Below are 19,548 nucleotides of genomic sequence, written 5' to 3'. Positions count from 1 at the left end.
AATTTCAGTCTCAACTGGAACTTGGCAAACTGATTCTCCACTCAACAAATCTTTCTCCAGTGAGCCTCAAAAATAAAAAAGTCATTAGATGGGAACACATATACAGAGCTTGTTACAGAAATGACATAACAACTGAAAAGCAGCTACACTTATTGTATCAGTTCACACACCAATGGGAACTCTATAAGCTATAGAATTGGAAAGCTTTTCTTAAAAAGAAATAAAAGCTATACAGAAAAAATACTTCATCCTTCCTGAAAGAGGAAATTATTAGTTTAAGTTTTAAGAGAAGAATGGAAGACTATTTTGAAAGGTAAATTATCACATCTCCGTTCCTTTCCTTCAGTTAGCCAGGTCATAGCTATCTTTAGTTATGCTAATACTGGAAATATCTGAAATAAGTTGCATGCAAGTAAGATGTAATCAAGAATTATGTACGTATATTCAAAGAAAATCTCAAGTGAGATCTAAAAGTTAGAACCAATCCATAAAAGATTCATGAGCAAAAAAAAAAACTCCTCACACATTAAATAGGTTTTTCTATAGATTCCAAGAAAGTGATTTACAAATCCAAAATACAGTAGTGCCATGCATTAACAGAATTAAAACCTGTTGTTCAGTAGAAGTAACACAAAAAAGGAAATTGAAGTCAACACATAACAAGTTTCAGCTGCTTTAATCCAGTGAAACTTGAGTATCACACCACAGTCAGTGTCAAAAAACAAATGACTGAGCTCACTCACAGCGTTTCAATGGAATCAAAATCTATTAACTGCCTGCACATCAATATTCCTCTGCAACGACCACTTTAAGTCTCAAGGCTAAAGACACACTGTCAAATGAAGTACATCATCAAGTACCAAATCATTTAAAAGGTCATGAAGAAAGTTATGCTTGAGTAGTGTTGTAACAAATAAACAAACCAAACAAGCAACAGCTCACCCCCCTCCCCTTTCTGCCTCACTTAGCACCATCCCTCCCTTCCACACATTGGGGTTTGAAACCTCAGATAATAAAAGCTGTTATGTGTTTAGTAAGGTCATGAACATACAACACCTGAATGATCTTAATATCCTTGGTACAACTCCTGAACCATATAAACCAGCCACACTTGTCATTTTAAGAGCATCAATAGTACATATTTTATAACACATGTATAACTTTGACAGTGGCAATATTTGCACCCTTCCTCAACGTTTTGGAGTGGGGAAAAAACCTGGAATTCAAACCTCTTCCATATTCATGCATCACATCTTACTGAAGATGACCTCAAATATTATAAACATATCAGAATTCTCTAAGCATAACCTATAGCAGCTTTGAGAATATAATTCAGACAAGCTTTCATGCATGACTAACATTAATCAACTTACAAATCTTGATGCAGAAGTTTAGTTTTAGAAAAACACAGTAATTTAATCAGTGTTGTACACTGCAGTTCTGTTTTGTTCATCACTACCCATAACACTGTATCATTAAGCATGTTTAATTCCACATAAAGCAGTCAGTGAATGCTAAAGCCTTCCTCAGACATCGTTTAACCCAGCAAGCCTCAGGCACCACTGGAAAAAGCCTGCAATTTGAGAACAGGGAGAAATCCAAAGATAGCATGATTTTGGAAATATTTTATGTCTCAATGACCCAACACAACAAGATTGTATTAACAACAAAATCCTGACATTGATAATACTAATTATTCATAGCAAGACACACTCCATAAAAGGACAGTGATCTTCTGAGGTATATATTACTGTGTCAAATTAATTAATCCAATATAAATACAGGCTAATTTACTTCTCCATTACCTCCCTTTACGTTCCAGTGGAATTGCTATAGTGAAATGTGGATGTAAGACAGTGAATGACTCCAACCCAACCTGGGAAAGTCTCTCTCAATCACTCTCCTCTTCTGAAGGGATCAAAGAGGCATCTTTCAGCCTCAGCAGAAGGCGTAAATGATGTTTACTGCTCTGTCCCTCCCAAGTAAATCTTATCTGTCCTCAATCAAAACCAGTGCAATAGGAAGGTCAAAAAATCTACACATTTCCCACATAATCTTACTCTGCAAGTTGTTATTTAAGATTTCCACGAACCCTGAAGGTTTATCTTTTGAAATGTGAAATTAAACCTATGCAGCATCCACTCTATGTAGCAAGAGAATTACGGAGTAAATCCTCATTTTCTTATTATGCCAAGAGTTACAGACCATCATTCTCATATAGCAACAAAATCCCATTAAAACCAAACCCTCCATCGTTCGGCAATGACACAGGAAAGTGTAATTCTTCTCTGAAGCAGCCTATCAATTGTCACTGAGCAGTGAGAGCGGAGAAAATGCTTTCCTATGGAGTCCTGAGTCATCAGCCTGAACTTCTGCTACATTCTTGCATTAGGCATTTGCCTGCTGAGCAGTTATTTGCGAACACAGCAAGACATAAACATGTTAGCCATGGGAAGAACAGAAGGAGGGGGAAAAACCAATAAAACAAACACAAAAATGTGGGGAAATAGCATAAAACGTGTAAATATTAGAAACAAGAAGTAGAAATAATCCTCACGTCAGCACTCAAAAAACAGGAGAGGTTCTGTAACATGCTCCTTGTAGGGACTCCTCTGGGAGTTCAGAGGTACTTGCTCACATTTAGTACTTCAGAGTTTATACCTCTATTTCTACATGTTTCTTGACCTGGAAATTTCTGTTTGTTTGTTGCTTTCTTACAAGATCAAGTATCAGGCGATAAAACCCTGAATGAGCTGTTCAGATCACCAACTAAACCGAACCATTTCATATCAACTGAACTCAATTATTCTGTTTTAATTAACCACAGAAAGATCTAACCCCTTAGAAATAAAGACTTCTCTTTCATCTTCCAAGCAAGTAACAGAGTATAAGCATTAATAAATTCTGAAACGCCAGTTAAAACTGAAACTTCCCATGTTTTATTATTTCAATATGTGTAGATGCCTGTGAGAATAACCAGCATTCCTGCAAGAACTCCCCCAGCCCGGCCATTTCATTAACAGTGACCTCACTGATGCAGTAGACAAAATGGACCACAAAGACAAAACAAACACTTCCGAAAGTCTATTGACCAAGGGATATCAAAGAAGCAGGTTTGTCAGGGGGAAAGGTAAAAGATCACACTGAAGGAAAAGATTGGGGATAAAAAATAAGTGGATTCTTTTTAATTTTGGAAAAGTTTAACAAGGAAGGTACCGCAAAAGCCTTTACCAAACCCCTTTTTCTATTTTCTTCCCCTTATAGTAATTTTCTACATACCTTCAGTGCTACCTCAGGTGTGACTGCATGGTCTAGGCAGTCATTCCAGAGCTCAGCCTGACCAAGCTAGCAGAGGCTAGCATGTTGGCATTAGTTGACGGTCTATAGATTTTACAGTAAATTATATGTACAATTATGTAATGGTCTCTTTTGTAGTATATTATGGCATTTACAATATAGTCCCACAGAGAATGTACCATCAAGAAAATAATCCACTTTTTCTTTTGTGAGTGAAATCTAATTATACGTTCAAACCTCCAAACAATTGAACTGCAATTAAAAAGAGAAAAAGGTGAATTAGAAATCAAAGATAATAAGAATTAAACATTGTGAATGTCCATGGCACGGCTTGGCAACAACTGCTTTACTTAAATCATATACATTTTAAAAACTCTTCACAGGGTAACATTTTCTTTTCTCACCAACAAGTAATAGCCCAGTTCTCTACAGCAATATCTACTGTTTCTTAAAAGGGAGCTTACAAAATATTCTGGCAGCCTCAAACTTAATTGAAACTTGTACAGTCAGTGAAAGGTAGAGGGAGGAGATAGACACAATATTGAGGATGTCATTTTATTCAGTTTAATGCAATCAATGTGAGCCATTATTCAAAACCCACAAAGACACAAAATGGATTCAAAAGACAAATATTGAACAGTTCCCTTTGGGGGGATTAATATCATTCACAAAAGTATATTCTTATCAGATAATAGAAATGTCTTCAAATTCATGCTCCTCTAAAAAAAAAAATTGCTATTTGCCATTGATAAGAACAGGACTGAATTTCAGTTTTACTGCTAGGATGAATCCACCTCTACTTAGTGGCTATATTTATTTGAAATAGAGATGAACAAACGCACCCATGGAAAACCACTGGAAAATGCAGATTCAAACTCTAAATTCACTGTCAAAATTAGAAGACTTCCAAACGAACATGTCCTATATCATGGTATTTGCAGACATCTGCACTCTGTCATCATGGCCTGTGTGTCAACCTTAGCTTGCATAAACTCTGCAAATTAATTTTGAATTACCACCGGAACAATTCCACCACAATTTAGAGCTTAGCAAGTTTCTTAAACAGCTTTCAAATATGCATAACTAATCTATAATTTTATATTCCGAATCTGTGAGCTTGTCATGAGGACATGCAACTGCGCTGCAGAGAAATCACGATTCAGATGATCACAACTCCTCACCTCTTCCCACGTCTCTCCCATTATGTGAAGAATAAAAATTATTTCACCTGCAAACCTTTCTTAAACTGTTTTTTTTTTTTGTTATTTTTAAAAATTCTGCCTTTCAAGGCATGTTATCTGAAAAACATTCAAGTGAGTTTCTAGTCTTCTCCGCATGGGAATATACTTGATATCAGCTGTAGATTATAAAATAATCCAGAAATTATTAAATCTTTTAAATCCTGTACTTGAAAGCTTCTTCCTCTCTTTACCACTTTTCATACAGCAGTTTCATCTCATTACATGCCTAATAGGGAACAACTAATGTGACACCTTTAAGTAATTCCTGCTCATTTTTTTATTTTTAAGAGAAAAAAATTCCTTTCCTTATGTGAATTAATGACAGACTAGATTTATGAAGTGGGAATGAAGATCCTGTCCTTTTTGCCAAAACCAAACTCAAGGCCTTGTGTCAAAGAACCTGTTCATAGGATGCTTCTTGGTGAGCAAGTAGGGTCTGAAATTTTAGGCCCAGAGACCCTTCCAGAGATCATGCTCTTTGCTAATTAATTCTTGTTACCTTATAGCTTGAAAGGACTGAAATACAAGGAAAGTCATTTGAATTTTACTCCTGGAAAAATGTTTGCTACTTCTATATTATAAGGCAACACATTAGTTACACATCTAATTTAGGGACATAATTCGTCATCACCCAGCCATTAAATGAGTTCTGAGAATTAAGATCTGTTTCAAAGGACAACTTTTTTTGTTGGAAGATACTAGTAAGTTGTTTGCACCAAAGGCATTGCTAAGCACGCCACTGACTTTGAGAGAATGAATGCAGAAGTGCAGGGACCCACAGAAGTAAAATATAATGTGTTGAATCACACGTGCAGTACTCAGGTCTTAGTCAGTGTCATTCTAGGTCAGTCTTCCTCATCGGAAACTGCATCTCTATTCTTTCTGAACTTGGTAAAAAAAAAACCCCAAACAATATAACCTGCTAAAGGCTTGATTAATAACTTGCTGATCTTTTACCTGTAGAAAATTTTAGTTATAGACAGTGGCAAAAAACCAGAAAAGTATAAAAACTATGACAGGACTAAGGAAAAAAAATCAAAACAAAAAACCACAAAACCCAAAATATGTCCATTAACATTAAGCTAATAATTAGTGGAAAACAAGCAAAATCCACTACAAATATATCCCCAGCAAGAGTAGCTGGACCAGAACAAGAAAACATAATGGGTATAGCAGTAGCTCAGCAATAGAAATACTCAATGAGAAGTGTTGGTACTGAGTTGACTTCACCACATTAACCTGAGCACATCAGACAGGTTGCATATTTGGATAATGGAAAAAAACCAGCTGTGAAACTCCATTAGCTAAAAATACATGTTTTCTACTTCTTAGAAGTTTTATATAGAATTTAACCAAGTATCTTCTTCCTTTAGTAAGGCTTCACAAAACATTTTCTTTATCTAATTCATGAATAGTTACATCGCTGCACACAAAAAAACATTATAAACTGCTTACTGCATCATTCAAACTATTTTCATATCACAGTAAAATGTGTGAGTGAGCTAGATGCTCAAATAGTTAAGCCAAACAAGTTTAAATTGTAGAAGCTGAGCTTCAAAGCACTCAGGAAAAAAATGTGTTCAACAAGGTTTAAACACATCAGGTTTAGGGTCTGTGCAGAAGAGTGCTTTTAAGTTGCAATTATTTCCAATTCAAAATCACCTTCATCTACATCTATTTTAGAAAAAGGGAAATGTGTTTTGATTAGTTGTTTTAATCCAGCTGTAATCCTAAGTAACACATTTTCTTAGTTCTTAAGAGGGCAGTTATTTAGGGGATGGAAAGGGATTTTGCTTCTGTAATACATCTTTTCAGTTTGTGTACATTCATGAACTGCTTTTCATGCCCATTTGAAACACTACTAAGTGCTTCAAAAGTATTACAGATTTCTGTATAAAACCAAGCTTTAATGCAAGATGATTTCTCCAAAGAGAATTTTGCAAAAGAAAGCCATTCCTTTACAAGGCAAAATGGTAAACTGTCTACTCCTTTCTGATGGTCTTAATAATAGAGTATGCATAGAGAAAAAGTACGTCTACAGTTTAATATACAAAGAAACATATTTTTCTTAATGATAAATTTTAGTAGCTCCTCATTTCAGCCACATGCACATTCCACTTACTCATCTAATCCTGTAGCGATTATTTTCTAGGATGCATTTTACTGTCTCTGAAGAAGCTGAACAATTTCAAAACCTGGGAGGCAATGACATACATAACTTGCCATAAAGTTTGAAGTTTGTGAGCAAATTAGTTCTACATCTGCAGTAATATTGTATAACACATTACAGAAGAAAGTCTCATTAGATTTTTATAATTTGAAGAGCTAATACGGAATCAGTAAGCATCTAGTTGAGAAGCAAAAAACATAGAGTAATTAATGTACTATAGTATGCATGCATTGATTTTTACATGGACTATATTTTAGTGGTAATAATGTCTGGCACCAGACTACAAATCAATAGGAGCCACTACTGTGCTGTTGGTTAAAAAAAAAAAAAATTAAGGAGAACAATCTTTTCTTTAACTGGCATGATCAGAATTCCACATCTCAGTTTTGCTATTGTAATACCTGCCATTATTTTAAATAAGATTCTCATCCCAAACTTATTTGAAATAAATACCCAGTCTTTGTACTCATGCTCTTCTTCTCATAAGCAATATGCTGTCAGATTTAGAAAAAAGCAAAACATTAACATCAAATAGAAAAAGGACTGTCTGCTTCATGTGAATATTCATGGGGATCTGTGTTTGCTATCACAGTTCAAACACCATGTTATGCTTTGCTTCCCTTCATTGTTTCCTCTTAGAATTGTTAAGCAAGTTTCAGGCTAATACATGAACACAAGGTGAGCAAGAGACTGCATGAGCTTCCTGAAATGGCAATATTAGAGTATATTAAGAGTATACTACAAGTATATTAAGAGTGCATTAAGAATAAAAAAAGTCAATTCTGAAGATTCAGTATCTTGTTTAAGTCTCAGAAGGCCCTGGGGCAGAAGGGAACACAGTGAGTAGTATCAGGGCCCAAATTCCATCTTCAGTAGCTGTTTGGGAACTGCACAGGTGTAGACCCATAACCTTGCACAAGGGAGCTTCCAATTCCTTCACAGTACAGAGGAATAGTTAAGGGCCATCTCCCAGAAAATCTGTACTAGAAGAAGAGACAGGCAAGTGGCCCAGGATGAAGGCTCTGGGGGCCAAAAAGAAAGGCCTGTGTGCCTGGAAGTGTGGCACTAAACCTGCATTATATGGGAAAACTGTTGTTTAAAATGTCTTAAAATGGTTTTTTGTGGTCTCTTTGCAAACACATGCTTCTTCTTCCCAACACCCCCCACGGTAGTGTTATCTCAGGAATGTCCTGGGAAGATGTCCTAAGGTGTTCTCATTGGACGTTGTTAACCCCTTCCTGTGATTGGGTGTTCCTGTAAGCCCCTTGAGACTTCTAATTGGTTACTCTGTGAATCCTCCTAAACCCTATAAATGTAACATCCCCAACAATAAAGCTCTCTCTTGCCTCCTCTCCACACCCGGTGTCCTGTCTCCCTGCCGGCCATGGGGCCACGTGCAGGGGGGGGAGGGGGGAGCACCTCTCCCCTCCAGGCTCAGGGCCAGAAGAGACCCCTGAAGAAACCCCTGGAGTTCCCTTTCCCCATCCTTCAAAGCGTCGGAATGGTTCCTCAGATGGAAATGGAACTAGAACTGGGCCGCCCCACACCGTGGGCGGGGAAAGGGATCCAGATGGAAGTGTCCAATCATTTCATGAGCTTGATTTTATAAAACTAGTAAATAACAATAATAATAATAATTTAAAAAAATCAAACCGTTTTTAGGCTGTAACTTCACAGAACCCCATGAAAATGATAGAGGGAAAGAAAATATTACACTAGTGAGAGTTGTAAGATGTATAGAAATCCAAGGACAATTATGGTACATATGAAGGGTATCCTGCCCAATGTAAGAAATTATTTTACTTAAGACTTTAGGTCAGAACAACCTCCAGAACAGTATAGCCAATATTAAGGCATGCTAAAAATTATCCAGGCACACAAAAGAATACTCAATTAAGATTCACATCACTGATAACACAGCCCATTTTTAAAAGGAAGGCCTAATAAAAGGAAAATAATCTTAATTTAAGGAAAAAAAAAATCAGTCTATGCAATGTCTCTTTCTCCCTAGCACCAAGGCAATACCAGTCCTGCTTCCACTGTCTTTTTCTACTAGTAATATACAGCCAAGAAAAGTTGGCATGGGTAACTTAAAATTCATCGTCATTAGCACACAGAATGAAGTAGATGGAAGTAATGTACTTTCTACTTCTTACACTATGGTTAGTACTTCAATATTTTTAGAATAAACAAAATAAATGGGATTATTAGGTGCATTTCTAGTATGAGAAAAATAATTGAAAAATGTAATTAGCACAATAACCTTCCAAAGAAAGTATGCATGCAAACTCTCTAAAGGCTGCTGCTAATACACAGGAAAAAAGCATTATTTATTCTAGAATGTCTTTGGATTAGCCAGCTGGTTCTCTTACATACCAAAAGATCAGAGTCTAAAGGCTATTAGGGACCTACAGATACCATTTCTCTCAGCAGGTGCTACAAACACACAGTTCTGGGGTGGGAGGGGGGGGAAGGACAAGAGCTCCTGTGATCTTACCTTACAATGCTTTTCTAAAATACACTGCCAATTTCAGAAATACCCAGCCAATATTTCCATGTTGGGTGGCGATTTAACTGTTTTACCATATAATAAAAGATTTAAACCCAGAAAGTAGTAGTTTGTTAAATCAGGGACCTAATATTAGGAAATACTGCTAATTTGAAATTCTACCTTAGAGTGAGGATTGAAAGAATTCAGCAACTCCCAGCATTTGACTTGCTATTTTTAGCCGCGAAAGTGTGTGATATAGTGCAGCACCATTTGCTTTTTGAAATTGATTGTGCTGTCTTTTCGCTGGTAATAAATATACTATCCTAACACCATTTACATAAAAACCTGGAACCAACACAGTGTCAAGCTCAAATGCAGTACAGCAAATCTGTGTTTGAGTGACCTTTATGTATAATGTGCCCACAAAAGCCTACTAACAAAATAAAGCTTTTTCAGGGCTGTCAGGTTTCACCAACACAAGGTTAGAAAGGATAAATCAAGATTCAGCAGAAAGAGTAGTATATGGTGAGGAAAATAAAACAGAAGACAGGCTAGTTAAAGAGAATCTAGCATTACACTCACTCTGATCTGCTGGGTTTAGTATTCAAGTGGTTGAGACACTGATGATTTACATTTCAAAGAAAAAAATGAAGCTTGCTGATGATGTTCCACAGAGCGTGGGTGAGACTGCCTAATTCTTCATGACCCGTATCCATGGTAGCAGCGGAAGCACCTTTGGAGCTCACCCTTCCCAGCACTGTTCATGAAACTCCAGACTTGTCTCTCTCACCCCAAACACCCACATTTGCCACCATAAACCTCGACTCAAGCATAAAGGTAAACTGTTACAAGATTGCAAGGTTCTTGGTATACCCCTTTAGGAGAATATCAATAAATAGGGAAACTATGTCTAGGAAATAAATATGAACAATGGCATGTTGTTCACTTGCAGAAGAAAAAATGAAGAAGTGCTTCAACTAGTACACATCTTGATTTCACTGATTTTTATTACATTATTACTAATGCAATGAAACCAATGGTCTCATTGTTGATCTTTGTCCATGTTCTTTTAAATTTGAAACATATCTATAGCAGCAGATGTCAACATATCCCCTAACACAGCACAGTACTAAATTTCTTAGAGGAGGATTTCGGTGCCTAACTGCTAAATTTCACTATATTGAGCCTTTTTGGGGAAAAAAACCCACAACTATGCTTGAGAACAGAAAAATTGTCTAATGGGCTCAGATTGTTGTTGTGTAAAGAAAAAGAAGCAATATATACAGGAACAGCATTTGGCCATTCTCTTGTTGAACTTTAAATTGGGATCCAGATCATTGCACAGTTGAGAAAGAAATTTACTTTGGTTTAGTTTCCTGACAGGTTTCTCCCTTGCTCACTGATCAAAAGCAGATTACAAGAAATTAGGTCTGACAGGTTTTTTTAGGAGAATAAACGTGTGAGATGTTCAGGTATCACTGAATGGCTTGGGTTGGAAGGGATCTTAAAGATCATGTAGTTCCAAACCCCCTGCCATGGGAAGCCATAGCTCATACCCCTATATGGGGATGAAGGAGGGAACTTATTCATTTTCTCTCCTTTAAAGGCATCAAATTATATTTCACAATTCTTATCTAAAGAACTTTTCCTGCCCTCTTAAAAATAATGTATAAATAGATATGAACAGATAAGTAAATAAAAAGGAGAACCAACCTTTACTTCCTCCTTGGCAACTTAACACTTTCAAAAGAACATCCCTGACTTTTCCTGTACCTGACAACGTAAGACCAGACTTCTGCAACCTCACAGGCCTATTAAAGTAAATTGGGCACAACAGTTATACCTGTTTGCTCCACTGCAATTTTAAGTTCCAATTCTAAAACAGAGTGCAAGTGGGGTGTCTTATCTTCTCCAATTCAAAAAGTCCCTCACGGTCAAAAATAGCCTTAGTGAACTCGGTATCAGCTTGATAGACAAAACAAGAGTATTTACATTCATCCTGCCTCTTTCTCCAAACTCACTGCAGCTAAAAAAGCCCCACTTCTGCCTGTCTGAAGGATCAGACTTGTGTCTGTCTGAAGGATCCCTTAGGCACAGTATTTGGTTATTATGGGTTAAAAAATAAATATTCTTAAAAGTGAACATCTAAATGTCTTGTTTTGATTCCTTGTAAGGGTAACAGAAACAACATTCACTTCTCCCCCTTCACATCTCTTCTCTCTTCTTTCGCAAGAATATCCTATTTAGTTCCGCAGTCTGAAAATGACCTTTCATTTCAACAGCTCTGTGGGCTCCACTACTCGCAGAAATAAACATTTTCTTCCTGGCACAATAGCAACTATTTTAATATTCTCTTCAGACTTTCTCTTCACTGCAATCCTAATAAACACATTCAGGTTTACGATAAAGAGAGATCCTACCAGACAAATGGCAGCAAGGTTACAAGCTGAAGCTGATGACCTTCTGAAAGCTTGTTTTCCAGAGCTGCCTGATGGGGTGAACATTCCAGTGCTGTTATTCATTGAAATGGGAACTCCAAATATTCCCCCTTTCTAAGCAAAGTCATTTTACCTTGACAACATATCATCACTGGCTCTCTTCTGTACATCTCCTAGGTCAGGAAAGAAAGGTGAGCAATTTATCACTCATGAATCCTTGATTTTAATGCAGATATTAACTGAAATTCAATTTCTATTGAATACATATTTTGATTACTATACACATACATATGCAGTAGCATTAAGGCACAAAGGCTAAACATATCTGTCAGATCTGATCTGAACTGGGATAGAGATATAGTATTTTTTAACTGCAGTATAAAACACTGGTGACTTGCACTTCATAAATTCCTGATTTTTCCAGAACCTTTCAGCCATTTAGCCATTAGAAAGCAAAGAGCTTTAAAGGAGTTCCAGTTCTGTAATTCATTTGACTTCAGCTTGCAGGTGTTAAAAAAGGGTTAGGTCATACAGATTCATTTATTCCAAATACCCAACCTGTAATGACTTCTGCTTCTTTTTAGGAGGAGGATTTATAGGTTGGATTACACCTCACAGACACAAAGGTGTCCTTCCATGTGCTAATCTCCCTCTTTTGGCACAGAGATATCACATCTAAGATACTCCCTGGGTGACAGAGAGGAGCCCACCATTGTTTTGTCCCACACTGAGGAGGCTGAAGCCATCATTTTAGATGAGTATGGGTTTCCTATTTGGGCACTACTGCAATCCAAAGTTAAAAGCTACCTCATGAAACTTCATGTCTTTCTCTTTTCTGCCTGAAAAGCAGACAGGGTCAGTCCTTACCTTACATCCTAAAAGGGCACTTTCAATTTACCAGGAAAGAGTCAGAAATTCAGCTTGCTTCAGCAGAGAGAATTACAGGGTACAATCCCAAGCAAATTAGTAACACACCAGAGCTAGGAAAATAAGGTCACAGTGTCTTTGGCAAGTTTTTGAATAGGACACTCATAGTTGGTCTAGATTCTTGTGCTAATACCCTCTTTGAAGGCAGACTTTTAATTAACTGCAGTAGGAAAAGTGGGTAAGAGAGGTGTGGAAAGCAAGCCTTATGTTCCTCTATACACTCTAAGCTAGAGAAGTTTGGTTTTATAGTATCCTTTTGATGCAGTTCCTTCCAGACCATTGAAGAAAGCTCAACCTTCAGCTGAGTCAGAGCTGAGTCCCTTGCTGAGATGCCCTGCTCTAGGTAGGCCTGTCCTGCAGTTGGGCAGGGGATGGTGGCACACACCAGGTTCCCTGACCTGGGGGAGCCCCGGGGGAGCACCCCCAGTGCTGACCCAGCGGCACACCCTGAGCAGCAGAGGTACTTGGGGACTCTGCACCAGCTGCCCCACCCGTGGTCGATGTCTCCACTCAGGGGGAGCTGCTGGGGAGACAGGGTGCAGTGCAGACCTCACTGAGACCCTTCTCTGGGGCAGGGACAGGCTGTGAACCTGCCTGCAAGGCTGGGCCCAGGTGGAGAACCTGCAGGTGGCTGAGCTGCATGAGGTGGTGAGAAGGCAGTGGAACACTGGGGAGGCTCAGAAAGAATTAGATAGCTGGTTCAAAGCACAGTCTGCAGTGGACCTACAGTCAGACAGCCACAAACTCCCACTCCCACCCAACATACAAAAGGGGACAGGAGGCAACAGTGCAGAACAGAAGCCTGTAACAGCAAGATGTTCAGGGGGCTAGAGCACCTCCCCAATTAAATTAGATTGAGAGAGTTGTGTTTTTCCAACCTGGACAAAAGAAGGTTCTGGGGAGACCTTATAGCACCTTCCAGTATCTAAAGGGGCTAGGAGAGAGCTGGAGGGACTTTTTACGAGGGCATTTAGTGATAGGACAGAGGGGAATGGCTTTGAACTGGAAGAGGGCAGGTTTAGATCAGCTATTAGGAAGAAATGCTTCACTGTGAGGGTGCTGAGGCACAGGCACATATTTCCCAGGGAAGCTGCAGATGCCCCATTGCTGGAAGTGTCCAAGGCCAGGTTGGATGGGGCTCTGAGCAGCCTGGTCTAGTGTAAGGTGCCCCTGCCCACAGCAGGGGGGTTGGAATGAGATGATCTTTAAGGTCCCTTCCAACCAAACCATTCCATGATATGATTCCATGATTATAGAAGCAGTATCTCCATCTATGTATATGTCCACGGTTTTCTATAGCTCTCCACTAAGTCCATCAGCTGTCACCAAGGAGCGCTGCCAAGTTTATTCTGCAACACAGGGAACTATAAAATAACAGAACAACAGAACACATCTACTTTGTCTTTCTCAGGATTATGCCAGAGATTTTACGATATTGTTCCATGTTCAGGTCTGTATTTGTATATCTCCTAGTAGTCAGGCATGTATTTTCTGTTATGTTCTGGGAAGTAACTGTACGCATTCTAAATGGTGCTTTACATTACCATGCATTCATGTAATTAGTATTTTTCTCAAAGAGAAGATTTTTTCTTCCTCTCCAATGTTAAAATAATCTTTTGTTGTCACTGGACTCGACGATCCTTGTGGGTCCCTTCCAGCTTGGCATATTTTGTGATTCTGTAATTCTGTGATCTTTTAAAGTAACCAGCTGCTTCCTGCCAGGATCTACAGCTCAACTGGTAGCACTATAAAGGTATTTCTTCAAAACATTAAAAATTATTGCAGCTTTATTTGTTGATGCTGTAACCTTAAAACTACCTTTGTTAGTCTGCATTGGCCCTACCAGTGTGTCGTCCTTACTGCAGCAGTTCAAGACAATGCAGTACCTTTGCTTGCAGTTACATTTTGTATAAAAGAGTCTGCAACTGGGAAATGGGAATAAATTATATCCAGGCAATTCCAACAATGCAGAGAGACTTATAGATCACAAATGTCAGAAAGTTCAGTGTCGGTTTCTCAGAGGGTAAAACAGAACAGAAAGTTAGTAAAAAAAGATCCTGCAGTAAGCAATAGGGCATGCATGCAGAGATGTTTCTCAAGCAAACAGAGTTAGGTGAGCTGCCTTAAGACCTGAGCTCTTCCCATCCAGATATGTTCTCCAAATCACAGTCAATAAAAGATGCTTACATTTATAAATCCACTAATATCTTTACAAGGTAGCTTCCTTCCTCTATCAAAGTCAAGAGGATTTAGTTGTCCCCAACAACACAGTTTAAGAGACTTAACCTGCGTATGACCAAGAGCAATCCTTTATAAAACAAACCTTTACCTTTAAAATTAAACTAGAGGTATTTAGTATAGTTCCAAGCAAGCAACTCTTGCCAAGTGGCTGTCAGATCAGAGTGCTTTGCAGTATACTTGACAGAAAAGCTAGTGTAGTTACAATAAACCAACCCAAGATTTAGTACCGGAAGAACTCAAACACTGCCAAAAGAATCACACAGTAAATGCTCCCTGTAACAAGGATTTTGGGATTCTTATTCATGCATACCTAGATTCTCAGATTTACGAACAGCCACCCTTTTGTTTCAGGGGCTCCTCAAATTTATATTTAAGAGATATATACTTAGGCCTGTCTTAATAAAAAGCAAATACGTATTTTAAAGGAGTGGAGAAATAACTAAAGGTATGGGAAAGAAATCCATCACCCCCAAATGCTTGGAAAAATAGGACTGTAGAAGTGTGACAGTCATACAACACAACTATTCTAATCTCCATGATTAGAACATATTTACAGATCCAAGTAGTCTTTCCATTTATAACTCAAGGGCTATCTACACTACACTTAATGCCCTTTCCCACTTAGCCCCCACCCACCAAAGTTTTGAACTAAAATACACGCACACCATACTGGTGTGAAACCAGTTAGGTTACCAGGATTAGTCATTCTGAGGCATATTCTGTTTTGAAGTCAATCTTACTAGGCAACTGCATTTATATTAATGCAAATGTCTTAGCTGAGACATACTACCAACTGAAAGGAAAATAGAAACATTTCAATGATTAGAACAACAAAACATATAAAAATGAGGCATTAAATATAAGGGGACAGGAGCCAGAAATCAAATTAGCTGAAGGGCTTAACTACACCCCTGGAATGAAGTGCTATTCATTGTTGGAAATACAAAGCAGACTCTGAAAATTAACGAATACAAGTCTTGTGTCTTTTACAATAGATCTTTAAACCGTTCCTACTCAGCAGATTCAAAATTGTTTCACTGGGGAGCACAGGGGCTACTGACCCCAAATAGAAGCTGTTTTGTTCAGCTCACCTTACACCATAGAATCCCTGGAAGTTTTGTACTCCATGCTAGCATCCCCCTTGTCCCTCCCCAGCAAAAGGTAAACTTAACCATAGCATCCAAGTGAAAAACTCGGGAAACAGTTCACGTTGCTGTTTAACAAACTTCTAAAGCTACTAAAACAGGTTTCAGGATCTACCTTCCCTTGCTGATCTTGGCCAGGCACACTTTAGTGAAGAGCAACTTACACACATTCCCATATTCCTAACTCCCAAAACAGAGGCCTATAAGGAAGGTAGTTTCATATTTAGGGTTCCTTATGCCCATCAAATATTTTGTGCTCTGTAAAAGGCACTAAAGTAAGACAGGTCATCTAAAGTTTATTAAAACATCTGTGCCTTCCAGCATGGAGTTCACAAATTGCGAATGCAACATTATTCAGCCAATTTAACAAGATTAGCCAGCCTGTTTTTTCCATTTTCTCTCATTTCTTCATCCATAACAAGCTAGCTTGTAGCTAAGGGAAGCCAAGCACTTTTAAAGCTTTATTCTTTCACAGCTAGTAAAGTACAGCATTTACAACTGGGAGCTATCATGTCAGTAGCACAGTAGTTTCTCACGGGTCATTCAAAGTGCGCTACACAAACCAAACCCAAGAAAATAGAAAGGAGACCGGGAAGAAAGCAGACTAATTAACAGTTCTAAATTTTAGTTAAACTCTGTTCAACCTTCTGCTTCTCAGATCCAGCTAGACAACTAATAAGCTTCGTGGAATTCCGGCCCTTAATTAACACACAATTATTTCCCCAGAAGGATTAGAAGTTTCACCAAATGTTCAAGAAGTCAGTTTTTACAGCTCCAGTTAGATAACTGTCTGCATTTAGGAGCAAGGGTTACCTCTCCATATTCTACTGGTAACAGACTATATTTTTTAATGCCATCACGTGCATTTTCATTGCACCAGGCTTCCCTCTTTGTGACCACATAACATTTTCAGCCAGTAATTCAGTCACTTGACATGATAAGATAAAAGCCATTAATGTAAGTACCCCAATTATACATTAACTGTTTGAAAGCAGAAGAATCTGTTAACAACCACCTTTCTGAAAGGCTAACCCAACATTTTATAGGCCAAGGTCTGAGGCTTTGTGCTCCCTAGAAAAGAAGTGATCATCAGAAGCAAAATGCTAATCAAAGCAAAACCAGTTTGGCCAGCAGATTGCACCAGTAACTTCCACCAACATCAACGATGCACGGTAAACAACACCCTTCCCAAGGCACACCAGCTTCTCTGCTGGCAATTAGTTCTTCCTTGACTTGTGGCTAAACACACAGTTCATTTTAAAGCCCTGCCTCAGTTTTGTGAGAGCAGAAGGTGTGAGTTTTAAATGACAATGCTGAAGAATTAATAAGACAGTTAATCATCAGACCTTTATCTTACTTTTAACCATCCACAGCTATCTTCAAACAAAAGCCAGCTATGACAGTCCTGGTTCTGCAAATGTCTTCCCCAGGGTAAAAGCGACATCATCTCCCCTAAACACCCCAGCTTTCTTCTGCTCCTTCTGGCTGCAACTCCATGCTGCAAATTAATATATATTGTTTCAACACCGCTTGAGCAATTCCACTACACTACACTAGAAATGCTTAGAAGACTGACAAATCAGGTCAGCTTTACACTTCAGAATTGTACAAAGGCCACCCATTGGCAGCAGCAGGCAAATGGCCAGCCTTTATACCCTCTTCATCATTTTAGCTGCACGCAAACCTGTCAGACTTTCACAAGACCACTGTAAAACAGTGCCAAGTGGCACATAGGAACACAGAGCTGATGGAGGTTCCTCATTGCAGAGATGAATGTGATCAGGCCTGACTGAGATTTCCTCAGCTAGGAAAGGTGAGCCTGAGAAACTACTGCTGCTGATACCACCTTTACCTTTCCAGGTCAGGCCTTTCTTCATACTGTAGTTTTCCTTGCAAAAAAAGGGTTTTGGCACTTTCGAAAGTTTCTCTCTTTCCAAAATGAATAAACTTTCTCCCAAGAAGACCACTAAACAGTTCCTGAGGGTCAGCTAAGGGCTCAACGAAAAGACTGTCATCAATAAAGCACATTTTTGCATGTCAGTGTAGCACTTCAAGGAGCATCAAGCCAACTGCTGTCTTTGGTCAGAGTGAATCTGTACCAACAGTGCTGTGACCAGCCACAGACCTCTGGTTATCCCTACGAAGCAGTGTTTGGATGCAGGAGAGCTGTGCTTTGCAGCCACCATGCCCTTTAGCCTGGAAGGGACACCACTCTTTTCAGTCCCACGGCCTGTCACCACTGGTTGGCAGGACCAGGTACCTCCAGCCCATTTGCCCCTTGGCCAGGGGGCTGCAGGGGCCCCTCCTGTCCCCTTGGTCTGCAGAGAAAGGCAGTGAAGGCAGGAGCACGGTCACTCCAGCTGGGATCAGGTACCAGCAGCCTCTATTTGGCATGTTCTCCTTTGCTAAGGCATTCCTTGCCCCTGCCACCCATTCCTGGCAGTTCTCTTGTTGAAAAGACTGGATGCTGTGACAAAGGTCTCTCCGGGGCTGCTCACATCTTCTTGGCAGGGCTGCCAGTCCTTGGGCCGTCCCCACGGCGCTCCAACAGACCTGTCTGCACCCCCTTGCTAAAGGAGACAGAAGAAAAGGCCTCCTCAGCTCTCTAGCCAGGCAAAAGAGTTCCCTATGCCCCAAAGCCTGGCCCAGGTTGGTAGTTCCTGGCAGTGCTGCTAAGCCCAGGCACTGCTCCAAGGGACCTGCCATGGGCCCTCGTGCCACAACCATACTTACTCTTCCAGTACTTTCCTCGGGAGCTGCAGCTCTTCCTGCTGCTCTAATGTGCTCTGCCTTGCCGTGCTTTGCCCCTTCTTCAGCTTCTCGGCATAGGCCTTTCTCAGGAGGTAGGGAGGGCGATAGGGATCCTCAAACACGTAGGGGCAGGAGGTCTGCAAAGGCAGAGGAGACTTCTAAAGCACTGCCACCAATGGCTGGGGCTGCTCCCAGAGCTTCAGTGTGTGACTTGCACAGGTTTGGCTTGCTCTTCAAAGCAGTGGTGCTGACCCCTCACAGAGAGCACAAAGCTGCCAGCCCATGCCCCAGCCAGCTGCACGCTCCAGCCTGGGGCCTCAGGAACAGTTCCTCCTGCAGGGAGGGCAGGCCATGGCACTGCTGCTGTACCCAGACACCTTTCCTGCTCCCTCCCAGGTGTTGCAGCTCCAGGGCCAGAGTGTCACACCAAGGAGCGAGGAGGGGAAATTCCCCTTTCCTCGGGGCTGTGAGGTGCATCCCCTACCTGTCCTTGCTCTGTGTCCTGTCTCGTTCGGTTGCCAAAGTATTTGCACCACACTTCCTCTTCCACCTCATGGCGCCTGGATGCCATCAGCAGCTGGAGCTCTCTTTCTTCCCTCTCATTGTAGAGGGAGTGCATTCCCTGAAGACCATGCACACACCACACATGCAACATTAGTCACCTTGAGCATGGGTAGGGCAGGAGGGCTGGGACAATGGGCAGCTCTTGTTGCCTCTCTGCCTCAGCCCAGAGCCCAAAATGTGACACAGGGCTGGCAAAACCCAAGGATGTACCATTGCTGAGAGTCGCGGAGCACATTCGGGGAGCTTTGACCGTGACTCAGACTGAGGTGTGGGGTGCATTAGC

The sequence above is a fragment of the Corapipo altera genome, unplaced genomic scaffold (assembly GCF_003945725.1).
Source record: "Corapipo altera isolate COAL_440 unplaced genomic scaffold, ASM394572v1 212, whole genome shotgun sequence".
NCBI classification, from domain to species: Eukaryota; Metazoa; Chordata; class Aves; order Passeriformes; family Pipridae; genus Corapipo; species Corapipo altera.
The sequence above is the reverse complement of the archived record's forward strand: the minus strand, read 5'-3'. Positions refer to the sequence as shown.